We start from the raw sequence: 14,537 nt of genomic DNA on the forward strand, positions 1-14,537 counted from the left end.
TAAATAAATGTAAGTATAAATAAATAAATGTGAACACATTAAAACGTAAATATATATATATATATATATATATATACACACACAAATACATGTAACATTTATACATTTAGTGTCTCATTTAATTTGTAATTTATATATTTTGTATGTCAATTAGGCATTTCATTATATAATTAGTCATTTATTTAAGCTTTGTGTTATATAATAATTTATTTATCCAAGTATTTATTTAGTTTTGGCCCCTATAATCCTCCATACGCTACCAGTGAGCTTTTTATGAATGAGCGATTTCCCCCTAAATAAACGTCAAGCTTATTTACGTTTTTGTGGGCATATTTTCAGTTAGCAGATGGTACTATTTAAATTGCGATTTCATCTGAGATAGCTAGCTACTGCCGGTAACGTCGTTGCTAGAATAAGTTTCAAAGGGGGTTCTTTATTAATGAATGAATGCAGTATGAGTAGGCTAAATGCCTGAAAATATCACGAGAAGGGAAAAACTTAAAAGGACGTTTAAGTCATAGAGATTAGGTAAATGTTTACACTGTTCTGCCAAATGTATTCGTTTTGATTCAACTATGAGGCTGCTACTGTATATAGCCGATCACCATTCCCTCTTGCAGGGAAAATGAGAAGACAACTATTTCATTCTACACTTCACTCTTAGTATTTTGAGTTGTAAATGAGCAGCAAAAAATTATGCTTTTAAATCTATGTAATCTTTATAAATAATAAGTATGCATGTAATATCAAATATACAGAATTATCAGTTGTAAAAATGTCATTAAAAAACGGACCACTCTGCAACCGACGCAAGCAAGCACACCCTACAATTTCCCCAGAAATTGTACCCTCTCTAGTTATTATTATTATTCCACTCATCCACATTTTGAATTTGAAAACGTAACCTGTTTACTGAGTTCTCACCTACTCTGAGTGCATGCTAACGCAGTATGCATTATAAGATCATGATCATTCTCTAAATTGTCCAAGTTCAACATTTCCCCAGATTCCTTGCGAAGGATGAAATCACACCTTGAAGGCAGAACTCAGTGTGTCAGAGTGAACAATGAGCTGTCACCCACTGTTAGCTATGATGTGGGCGTGCCCCAATGGTCAATACTGGGGCCTCTCCTGTTCAGCCTGTACATTAATGATCTGCCTTCTGTCTGTATTGGGTCTGAAGTTCAAATGTATGCAGATGATACAGTCATACATGTGCATGTAAAGAGCAAACAACAAGCTGCACAAGAACATCCCCAGGAAGCATGAGCTCCTGAGTTGGGAAAATCTTTTGCAATACACCGATGCATGTCTCGTATTCAAGATCCTAAATGGCCTGGCTCCCCCTCGACTCAGTATTTTTGTTAAACAAAAAACCCATACATATGGCAGCAGATCCACAAGATCTGCCATGAGAGGTGACTGTATAGTTCCCTTATTGAAAAGCACCTTTAGTAAATCCGCTTTGTCTGTGAGAGCTTCCCATGTCTGGAAGACACTCAGACATACATAACTGCACCACCTATCACACTTTCACAAAAGACTTGAAGACGTGGCTAAAGCACAATCAGATTTGTAAACATGTCATGGGAAATTGATTATGGGACAGCTAGGCAAACCAGGGAGGGTTACACCAGGTCAGGTTTTGGGGTCTAAAATGGCTGACTTATAACTGCGCAGTTAAGAAACCATGCGCAGTTAATAAACTCCACTCCAAATTGGTTTTACCCAGAACATGAGAAAGTATGGTGGGGGAATTGGTTTGGCAAACTAAGTATGGGAAAAGGATGTGTATCCTGAGCAGTGTTGGGGTAGTTACTCAAAAAAAGTAATAGATTACACATTACTAGTTACTTTTTTTAAAGTACGGTAATGCTTTACTTTACTAGATTACTCACTGCTGAAAGTAACTAGTTACACTACTAGTTACATTACTTTTGGATTACTCCGTAACATCACTTTGCCAAATAACAATATAGGTACCATATATATGCCCAAATCAACTCAAATTCTTATAATAATGAGGACAGATCTCTCTTTTATGCTTTTTAATACCACAAAGCTGACAAAAAAGTTGTGAACATCAACCTAAAAGTTGTCAAGCATAACAAGGCTACAGTATTAGTAGTAAGCAAAATGTCTCAAAATAAAATACATTTCCTCTACTATGTATGCTGCTACAAGCCTGTTTATCTCTGCTTTGGTAACCTGCTGATGTTGAAAGTCAAGTCGTGGCTGCTTGGCTGGTGTCGGCAACAATGGCAACGGCAACCTTTTATCGGCGTCAGTGTCACTCAAGGTTCGGGGATCCTTAGCTATAGTCTTGAGTTTAAAAAAAAATTATATATATATATATAGTCTTGAGTTAGCATGTTGAAGATGCTTTGACAGATTAGGGGTTGTGTTCGCGGCGGTGGAGAGGTGTTTTTGGCGTGGGCACAATGTAGGGAGACTGGGGACAGTCACAACACTTTTTGCATTTCTCTCAGTTTCTCAGAGACTATTTGGACTAAACCAACCAAATGTGTATATATTAAACTTGCATCTTTCTGCTAATTACCCATACCATTTAAAGATGATTACATATGACATATCGTTTACAGTATTTATTTGAATGGAAGAAGCCAGATGTTGCAACTGACCCCAACCCAGGGGACAGATGCAACAACAATCAGTTTCACTAATTAACTTTAGCTTTTTGTCTCAATGAGCATAGAATTCTGAAAATAATAACTGTTTTACTATAATATTATCGTATTATTTATTTATACAATTATATTATTGTATTATTTATTTATTTTGTCATGTTTATCAAATAACACTTATTGAGTTTTGTTTATGTGTAGAACATAGGCCTACATAGATTCAGTGTGCAGGTGTTACGGATGCTATAAACAGTTGCTATAAACACACTGTTGTGTGGTCTGTTTTGATATTGCTGCTTAGCTTGGGGAGGGTTGCAATAAGTTGTTGCAACCGTCCCCAAGCTAAGCAGCCATGACAAAACATAATGTGCTAGCTAGCCACACTGACCTTGACACATGCTAACCATGTCACTTAGAAGTCAACAAAACAATCATTCAAACTAATTAAGTTTTGATTAATTCATACAAAAGGTCAGGACAGTACGACCAAAATTCACCTAATGAAAAAAATTACTTTCATACCTCCAAAACAAGTCAATTAATGCAGCAGTAGATCTTGAATGTGTCTTATTTCTTCTTGGTAGGGGGAGGGATCTAACTGTGCATGTGCAGTATGAGTGTCATCACTCTAGCATGTTTCTTATAGGAGGAATAAGACTTGTTGCAACTGTCCCTTGTTGCGACTGTCCCCAGGCTCCCTACATTGTACAGTTACGTTTTTGTCCTTTCGCGCAACTAATACGAAGTAGCCTAATGTGCATACCTCCATCCCTCAAAAGACGTCCTAAGCGGCTCTGCCATTTTTGTTTCGCCTCCTGAACTCTGGGTCTAAGTCAACTGACGAGTGTTAAGCAAACACACCTAGCCTACTGTAAAGGGAAGTTTGATTTGTTGTTTTTTTCTCCTCCCGATATGCAGATCGCAGTAATGCAAGTTTGAAAGTTTGGTTTATTTCAGACAAACAACTTAGTTTCACACAATTGAGTTGGCAAACAAAAGCATATTTACAGCAGTCTGAAACAGGTGTAGGCTGAAGCTCATGCTTATAATGCCTACCCTTTATGAATACTTCTCATATCTTAATAAAATAAATAGAAATAATTATTGTCTTACATCATTATTATGTTGACGATCAGATCTGAACAGAATACAAAAAAATAATATTTCTTATGGAATAGAGTTTCACAGTCCAAATCCAACAAAAACAGCTTGTTCATCTATCACTTTTTGAATTGTTTCATATACTTTCATTGCATTATTTTTAAATAGTTTCTTTAACTTACTAAAGGTCCCACACATTTTTAGTTCCGCATGACAGCAGTTCCATAAATTTACACCTTTAACAGAAATACAATGGTATTTAGCATTGGTCCTCACTTTGTTCTTTTTGAATATACAAGATCCCCCTGTGAACAACCCTTGGATACTTTCTGGCAACTGATGTATTTTTTGCTTTGTACATGATTTGTAATGTTTTTAGTTCTACTAATTCTTTAAATTTTAGAGCCTTTAATTCAATAAAAAGGGAGTTTGTTGGCTCCCTATAGGTGGTTTTCTTTACTATTCGTATGGCTCTCTTTTGAAGCGTAAAAATGTGATTGGTGTTTGTTTTATATGTGTTTCCCCATACTTCCACACAATAAGTAATGTATGGTAGCACAAGGGAACAATACAGAGTGTATAATGACTTTTCATTTAAGAAATCTTTAACCTTGTATAATATTGCAGTTGATTTGGAAATCTTGTTCTTAGTATAAGATATATGGGGCTTCCAATTTAAGTTATTATCTATAATTACTCCAAGAAATTTAATAGCTGACACCCTTTCTACTTCAACTTCGTTAATCATGAATTTACCTATTGTATTCGATGAATGATTACCAAATACAACAAATTTAGTTTTACTTATATTTAATGTTAGTTTATTCGAATCAAACCAATTTTTTAGTATTACCATTTCTTTTTCCATTGTATCCAAAAGTTGTTTCAGATGTTTCAGTTTTTCTAGTAAGATGTCATGGGCAACAGTGTCAAATGTTTTTTTAAGATCTAAAAATACCCCAACTGTATATTGTTTATTTTCTATTGCGTTAGATATTTTCTCTACAAATTATATTAATGCATGTGAAGTTGTTCAATTACTTCTAAACCCATACTGTTTTTCACTTAATATGTTGTATTTTATAACAAAATCATTTAATCTTGTATAAAATAATTTTTCCAATATTTTTGAAAACTGTGAAAGCAAAGAAACAGGCCTATAATTTGAAAAGGTTTAATTTTTTCAATTTTTTCTATAGGTTCTATTTTTTAAGTAACGCAAGTAACGCAAGACATTTTTGTATTAGTAACTGTAATGCGATTACTGAAGTTATCAACAGTAATGCGTTACATTAGTTAATTTGGTTTGTTTAATTTAACCAATTAAATAACCGTTTTCATTTTTTGGGTGTGGCGTTTAATCGAGGGCGGCGTTTATTACACAATGGTAATTTTTGGTGCAGCATTTATTCGAGGGCGGCGTTTAATCGAAGAAAAAAAAACGGTATGTACTTTGCTGGAGTGTTTTTTTTCTTTCTCGCATGCTGCCAGAAATGAGTGATTTGTAAAACTGGTTACCTTGTGATCCAAATCAAATATTGTCTTTTTGCATAACATTGCCGTGATTACGATAATGTGAAACATCTCGACTTCAGTTATCGCACACGTTTTGTAAATATTAACAAGATGGCAGTGGAAGTATTATTTTATTGAAGATGAAGGAACACACACAGTATTAAACAATGAGTCCATTGAAATATCGTATTTTAAAGATTTCTGTAAGTATTGTGGAAGAAATTGGGATTTCCTGTGTGCTTACATTATTCACTAATCAATAGAACTAGTCATTGGATACTAGTTAGTACGTTCTCATGTAAGCTTGCTATTAATGAGAGTATATTGTGTCTATGTGTCAGGTTAATGGATGTTCGGGGTCAGGAGAAGGTACTGGCTAAACTTTTCCTTGTCATGACTACTAGGAGAACTCCAACTATGAACTCTCTAGTGTGAGAGTTGTCATGTGTTGGGAGCAGTGAATCTTTATCTCTGAGACTGTTGTAACGTCATTCCTGCCTGACTGTCACAATCTATGTTTACATTCTTGTGCCCTATAAAGATGGTCCTCCGGCTTTCAGAGCGGAGAGACCTGGTTGAGACCTAAGCTTGGTGTTGTGTTGTCATTTTATGGTCAGAAGACTGGTTTCCTCTCCCAATCTGCAGATTGATAATACTTATTGAAATCCAGAACTCAACTGAACTTAGTCACTCCGTTTATGAAGAGACGGACAAAACACTTTCTTCATCAATTGGCGTTGTCGAGCGGCAGGATTGCAGAACCAGATCCAGGAGAGACCCACGGCGGCACCAGTGTAAAGCAGAACCTGTGACGCGCAAAACCAAAAGGTAAGGGGATCCTTTTTCAAAAAACCCATTCACGGACTGCTTTATGCTTGGTGCGCCTGCTGTCCCTCTGCGATGCTGGTAACGTAAAACATTTAAGAACCTTTTATTGTGACATTCAGTTGGGATCCTGGTCTTAGCAGACCCGAGTCTGCTAGGCCTCAACAGGAGGAAGATAATATTAGAGTTTTGGTTTAGTAAATTTGGGTCATTAACTGACTTGCTATTTTTACTTTGTCTTGGTCAGAGTCTGTAAACTCTGATAGCGTACAAGAACTCTGGTCACGTGAAGTATTGGAAAAGTATGTAAAATAATCCATATTCTTGATCTGTGGGTAAGGATCTGTTAACAGAGAATATGGTTTTACGGAATACAGACCAGGGGTGAACCAAACAAAGAAATGTATATGTTACCTTTTGAGAGGCATGTTTAAAGCTGAAAACTTTAGTTGAACAGAGATCTTATTGGGACCTTTTTTATTTTGGTCTGAATTGCAACTGTATTAAGTTTTGTTGTAGGGTTTTCTCTTTTTGAACAGAGATCTTATTGGGACCTTTTTATTTTCGGTATGAATTATAACTGTATTAAGTTTTGTTTTGGGTTTTTTTAAGACCAAGCACAGTAGGTGGGCGGTCATAATGTATTAGGGTCAAAGGCTTTATGCGAGAGACCAACTTAAGGGTAACGTGGGTTTTAAACAAGTGAGGGATACTTTGACAATGTAAAGGGACAGTTAGGATTTTAACTGACAAACTTGGCATTAAATGATCAGCGAGGGACACAATCAAATACTGAGGGAAAGATAGACTGGCAGTTTATTGATCAGCTCGTCTCTCTTAAGCACGAATTGTGGTTATTTTGTTACTCATGATGTAACGGAGTTGTGGAAATTATTGTAGGCGCGTTCCCAAGTTGAGTTTTTTTGTATGCGCGTCCCATGATTGAGCGCCCGGAAGGCGAGGATAGTTTGGCTTGAAAAGGCCATATTTGTAGTTCACTAGCGAGTTATATTGTAGTTCTTTTATTCTTCTATGTGCTATGTGGCCGTTTTACATTGCTATGTGATTTTGTGACTGTTCTAAAGTGCTGTGTGATTCTTGCTGCAGTAAATCAATAGAGTTGGCTTCATACCGTTATGAGATTTTGTTACAGATAGCCTACATTGTAAGTCAGTATGGGTAATTTAGCTTCCACTGCGAGAACGATAGAGACGTTGTTACCTGAGAACAGTCCAGCCCGATATATGTTTGATGTACATGATATTCAAGCAGTGTCAAGCATTGAGAATTGGCATGCGTGGACTAGTCATGACCCGACACATTGTTTTCCGTTGGAGGGAACGTTTGATGTTAAAATATTGGAGAGTTTAAAAGCGGTTTTGAAAGACAAGGAAACAAGTCGGACGTGTAAACAATTTGTCAGCTGGCCAATGTTTATGATATGGTTAACTGAAGCTACGAGACGACGTGGCATTGGCTATCTTGAGAAAATACGGTCAGATCAAGCTAAAACTGATTCTGATAGAGAAGCTAGGAGTGAGCTGGAGCGTCTTGAGAGACAGAGACAAGATGAACAGAAACGTGAGTTAGAACGTTTCGAGCGAGACAAACAAGAGGCTGCTAGAATTGAACTAGAGCACTTTGAGAGACAGAGGGTCGGGGAGTCAGTGTTAAGAAGTGATCAGACCGAACAAAGTCATAGAGTGAGGGAATTCGAGACATTGCTTGCACAGGCTAACATGAAGTTGCTTGAACAGACTAACAGTGCCAAAACAAATTGTGAGGAGTCAGTAGTTGTGAAACAGGCTGAAGGTAGCGCTCAAGGGAAACTACTACCTAAGATTTGTAGCCTATTTACCGATGATGATGTTGTTGCTATGGCTGTGGCTATGCAGAGGAGAGCCAGAGACAGGGAAAATGCATTATTAGGTGAAGCAGCGGGCCAGGTGCAGCCAGCGCAGAATCTACCAGAAAAGGTTGAAGGGTTACTTGCTGCTACAAGCACTACTGCAGATGTGATGGATCTGGCAGACCTAAGTACTCTACTGCTGATGAAATTGAGACAGTTGAGCAAAGACCCACAGCGACATACAGAAAGGGTAATCTCTAGAGGTCGGGGTTTGCGATCAGCTCGGGGTTCACGTCAATCAAGCAAAGAAAGAGAGCCCCATACACATCAAACACGAAAGGTGTGTAATACAGACCAGTTGGACCCACCAGTGCCCATGTACCCTATGCGAGCTTATCCAGGTCCTGATGCAGTACAGCCTATATACCTTTATCGCCCGTGGTCAGTGACTGAGCTGAGGGAGCTAGGAAAGGGTTTCCCTGACATAAGAGAAGACCCAGGAAAATGTATAAGAGAGCTGCAAATAACTATCAATGCACACAGACCTACTTTTCTAGATTTGAATCAATTGCTAGAGGTTGCACTCCAGCCTGGAGTGTTGAGAAAACTGAAAGCATTGATTCCAGATGAGGATGACGTAGCACTAGTCTGGCCTGCACCAAACGCTGAACTCGATAATGGAACATATGAAGCACTTAAACGCCGTTTGATAGCTGTGATACCAAAAATGGGAGTTGGTGTTCTGGACTGGAGCAAAGTGTATGATTGTAAACAGAGGAAAGATGAGGAACCTACAGATTACCTGGAAAGGCTTACTAGGATTTTTGACCAACACTCTGGGTTTACAGCTGCCGCTTCCCCTGTCCCACTTTGTCATGTGTTCATGTGTGGATTGCTCCCTGAACTCCAGGTAGAAGTTAAGAAACAGGTTCTGCATTGGGAGAACAAAACTGTTGATATGATTATGGATTATGCAAAGCATAATTTTACTTTAATGCAGACAAATGCAGAAAAAAAAGTTGAGAAACTAATGGCTTTACAGATAAGCTCTTTAGAACAACAGGACACAGGATTCAAAGGGAGGGGCCGAGGCAAAGGTAGAGGAAGAGGGAGAAACTCGAGGGGGGGGAGACAGACAGATGAGGTGGATTGGGATGTTTGTCGACGCTGCAAGAAGAAAGGTCACTGGGCGAGGGATTGCCCTCAGGCGCAAGTGCAGTTTGGTAATAACCCCCAGCAGTCAAATGGCAACCTGTCCCCCTCTAACCAACAGTATCGCCTTGAGTACAATGGTTTTTCACAGTCACAGAATCACCACCCCCAACAGAGACAGCTGACGTGGCATGGTGCTGAGCCGTTTGAGCCGCCTCAAGGTCAGAACCCACAACAACAATAGGGAGGCCTAGGACTCGAAACATCAACATGTATGCCGGTAGTAACTGTGTCTAGTGATAATGAACCTATGATAACGTTGAGAGTGGAAGGCAGAGACCTTCCTTTTCTGATAGACACAAGAGCAACTAGATCTGTTATTGCAACACAAAACTATCCAAACTTTCCAAAATCAAGACAAACAGTCAATGCAGTGGGAGTAGCTGGGATTCCTGTTCAAACAGTGGTTAGCAAGCCGTTAAGAGTTGATATTGGTCCATTGAGTGATGAACATGCGTTCCTTTTAACTACAGGGTGTGAAGTAAATCTGTTGGGAAGGGATTTGTTGTGCAAACTGAATTGTGTCATTAAATGCACTACTGATGGAGTGTTCTTATCTATTCCTCAGGAGAAGGAACACTTGGCCTATCACATTCTGTATTCCCATACAGCTCCATTGGTGGACTGCAGAGATAGTTCCGACTTGTCCACCACAGATGCGTCCTTGCTAGCAGCTGTGCCCGAGCAGTTATGGTCTGAGCATGCAAATGATGTAGGACGCATTAAGAACGCTATCCCAGTTGTAATCACCATAGATCCCAGAAAACTTTTGCCGAACAAACCACAGTATCCTATTAGTAAGGAAGCAGAAAAGGGAATTGAGCCAGTAATTGAATCATTGTTAGCACAAGGAATCATTGTACGTTGTAAGAGCAAATGTAATACCCCAATTTACCCTTTGAAGAAGGCCAGTAAAAACACTTGGAGGTTTATTATGGATCTGCGAGCAGTCAACGCATGTGTTATCCCAACACATCCTGTCGTGCCTAACCCAGTTACGATACTCAGCTGCATTCCAGCCGACACAACTCATTACTCAGTAATCGACTTATGTTGTGCCTTTTTCTCTGTTCCCATTGCAGAAGAGAGCCAGTATCTGTTTGCTTTCACATTTCGCCAGGTCCAGTATAAGTTTGCAGTTCTGCCACAGGGATACACCGAATCACCCACGTTGTTTAGTCAAGCATTACGAGAGGACCTCCAGGATGTCACCTTAGCAGCCGGCTCTACTCTGGTGCAGTATTTTGATGACCTATTGATATGTTCTAAGAATCTTGCCTCCTGCCAACAGGACACTATTACTGTGCTTCAGGCACTGGCTGAGAAGGGCCACAAGGCCTCAAAGAAAAAAACTGCAGTTATGGTCTGAGGAGGTCAAGTATCTGGGCCATACACTCAAAGGTACAGAGCGACTATTGACTCCTGATAGAGTGGAGGCCATCCGATTGATACCGAAGCCTAGAACACCAAAACAACTCAAATCTTTTCTAGGTTCAGCCGGGTATTGTCGTCAGTGGATCCTTGATTATGCTGTGTTTGCTAGACCTCTCCTCGATTTAATGAAGGGCCAGACTGATACTCATTTGTTGTGGAACATTGAAGCTGATAAATCATTTGTATCTCTCAAGCAGTCTTTGGCCCAGGCGCCAGCTCTCGGTCTGCCAGACTACACCAAGCCTGTACTGCCACGAGGCCAAAGGGTTTGCCCAGGGTGTACTGACCCAGAAGCATGGTAATCTTAAGAGGCCAATCGCATATGTGAGTTCTTCTTTAGATACTGTGGCAGCAGGTTTCCCCCCGTGCCTACGAGCAGTCTGTGCTGCGGCAACATGTGTGGAAGCAACTACAGATATAGTGCTGGGGTCGCCCTTGGCAGTGATGGTTCCTCACGCAGTAAGTGCTCTTCTGTTACGCACCAAAACTCAACACCTGTCAGCCACCAGAGCTACAAAGTATGAATTGATTTTGTTGACTCAAAGTAACATTACGATCCATAGATGCTCCCCATTGAATCCAGCGTCATTGTTGCCCACCCCTGATGATGGTGAACCACATGACTGTGAGATGGTTGTCGATAAAGTGCTAACACCCAGACCTGATTTGTTTGACAAACCTAATGATAATGCTGAACTTGTGTTGTACGTAGATGGATCTTCGTCCCGAGCATGGGATGGCTCCCTAGACTCTGGATATGCGGTCTGCACGGACAGTGAGACATTTGAATCTGGTAAACTGTCTCCACAATGCACTGCACAGCAAGCAGAGTTGTTTGCGTTGACAAGGGCATGTTGTTTGTCAGACGGCAAGGTCGTAAATATTTACACTGACTCAAGGTATGCATTTGGAGTTACTCACGATTTTGGTGCCATATGGCGAGAAAGAGCACCCCTTGCCCAAACATTGGTGGCACCGCCACAAGAGAAGTATTATTAATGCAGATGCTAAGAAGCTGGGATCACATCACTTGGAGTCGAAGTACACAGCCACTTTTCACAGTTTTCAGCTGCCATTCTCCCTGTGTATGGTGTTATCACTGCCTTTAGAGATATTAGGAGCTTAGCAGTAGGGTTGGAGTCCATTGGTAATGAGACAGCCGACGCCTTAACTGCGGTTGCTTCTGAGATGAAGGCCATGAGGCAGGTAGTGCTACAGAACAGTATGGCACTGGATTATCTGTTGTCAGCTCAGGGAGGAACCTGTGCTGTGATAGGTCATGACTGTTGTACTTTTATCCACGATGAATCTGCAAATATCACAAGTATGGTTGCTCACATTAAAACATAATTTCAGATTTGGGGGAACCTGAAGCTTGGAATTTTGCTGACTGGCTGACCTCCTCTGAGGGGGGTTTCTTTTCGACTATCATTCAAATTGGAATCACTGGATTGGGCATGTTAGTCGTTGTTGTGCTGATTGTGTTTTGTGCTTGGAAGATGTGTACTGCCTGCTGTGTACAGTGCTGTGCAGTAGGCTCTCGTAAGGCTGCCAGTAAGATTATGGTAGCCCAGATCAAGCCACAGACCAAAGCAAGCAAGACTGATGATTACTTTATTGCCCTGGGAATGATTGAAATGTCTGATATGTATTCTCAAGTACCAAGTGACTATTTTGCCAATGTAATAAAGATGGCCATTTGCCTCCTTCTATTTTCCAACTGATATACAATGCTGTATGCAATCTGAATAGATCTGTCCTTAACCGCAGATCGGTGAACAATAATTAAAGATAGTGGTTACTTTATTACTTTTATACTGTTTGAAATAATCTGAATTTATGAACAGTGTTTGATCTATACCATGCTGTGTTGAGCTCATGAGAGCATGGTTATGTCCAGGAGAGAAATATGCCTATGTTTCTAGTATCATTGATAAACTGTCATTATGCTGTTTGCTTATGAAGTGAATAGCTATAAACTAGTTCTTTTGTAAGGTCCTAGGGGGTGCCTGTTTTACTAGGATGAATCGGAGGTCACAATATCACCAAAGTGTATAATACCATGCAACTTTGAACAAGGAAAATAGAAGGAGCGTTAAGGTCAGTTCTAGGAGCTGATATGGAAAAATTCTAGCGGCACTGTGTAGATTTGAATAGTCAAGAGATGGCGGTTACAATAAATTTATTTTGCTTATACAGATCATGATTTAACAAAGTACTTTGTGATCAGTCATAACGAAGGAGGTGCTAGCCACAGGTCGTTCGCCAGAGTGATGAAGAACAATCACAAACGCTACCTTATATAAACGTTAGATCAAATGGCATTCTATAAGGTCAATCCATCAATGTAATCAAGTCTATGATTGGCTTACTCAATTCAGTGACAGTTTGAAACAATACATCTCTGTACCATTTGTCCCACAATCCTTTGTGCGGGCCACTTCAAACAAGTATTTGATTAACCCCACCCAATGCAACAGGAAGGGTCAGAGCAGCAGATCACAATAACAATACAGTTGAATCCACATCTCCAGACCAACTGTCTCTTCCTCCCCAGGTGACAAGAACCCTCTCAGGTCACCCAGACTTCCCGTCTCTTAGACTTCACGTCTCCTAGTTATAAAACTGCAAATGGCATCTCTACCAAATGGGTTGAATCGACTGTCACTGTATTAAGCTTCTTCAGACTTCCCTTAAAACACATTCCTCATATAAAACACACACATTATAACTGTATTCCAAAATTTCCATGACAATTCCAAAATATATATATATTTTTTTTTACAATTCCATAAACCCAAACAGTTAATTAAGAAAAATAATTCAAACATTAACATAAGAAATGCTAGTCTCAAGACAAAACCCATTGTACCCCGTACACCACAAAGTCCAGGTTGTCGGAACTGATGCCATGGTCGTGCATCCGTAGTGGCCATCTTCAGTTGGCTTGTAGACAAACTTCTGTCAGGCGGTGTAGTCTAGTCGAATCGATTGCAAACGACGATCAAATTGCTCAGGGCAACTTTCAACGACACTGCACTTCGCGTACAGCTCGGAAATTTCCTTGGTACTACGCAGAACGCGTATCCTCTGCTTCCGTCTCCAGACAAGGTGCACGCAATGGTTAGCGTGTATCCACGTTGCTCTTCCCTCCGATCTTAACCACTGGATTAGTCGTCAGGAGAATCTGGTATGGCCCCGTCCACCTTGGGTTCCTCCAGGACTTCAGGTCCTTCACCACGATCCAGTCATCTGGTATCAAATCATGCAGCGGTCCAGTCATAGGAATAGCCTCCTTCACCTGCCTGTGAATCTCACACAAAATAGACTCCAAAAAGGTTGCACAGTGATAAACAAGCACATTCTCACAGAGTTAAAGGTAACTGACTTCTTGTCGTCTGACTTCGTCTTCAAAGTTCTGTTCTCTCATTCAACTGAAGTGATTAACACAATGTTGAATCCTATCAACACCAAAATAACTTCCTTAAACAAGTGTGACCCATTATCATTACATAACCTCAAAGAAAAATCCCATCGAAAATAATCTAAATTAACAAAACTTTGATCACTGAGCCCCTGAGAAGTCTAAAACTTCTTCCCATCCGACAACCATCAAAACAGTATCACTTCTCCAAAAATTGAACTCTACAAAATCCATCTATCAATACCCAAATAGTTTCTCTAACCTTAACTGTGAAGCTTATCGTGTTTAAATTCCTTTTCTCATAATACTTGTCCCACATATGAAATATTAACAAAATGACTATGCATCCATTACAAATCCTCTTGTATGCTAAAATAATGGATTCTTGATATCACACAAACTGTAGAGGCATGATCTTTCCATGTGTTAACTTAGCAAAATCTCAAGATAAATGTTTTATGCAGACCATACAACCTCCATTTTTTATTCTCATATCCTTCCTTTTTCCAAAACGCATTTTCTTGTGGATTAG

Source organism: Osmerus eperlanus, chromosome 7 (genome assembly GCF_963692335.1).
Source record: "Osmerus eperlanus chromosome 7, fOsmEpe2.1, whole genome shotgun sequence".
Taxonomy (NCBI): Eukaryota; Metazoa; Chordata; class Actinopteri; order Osmeriformes; family Osmeridae; genus Osmerus; species Osmerus eperlanus.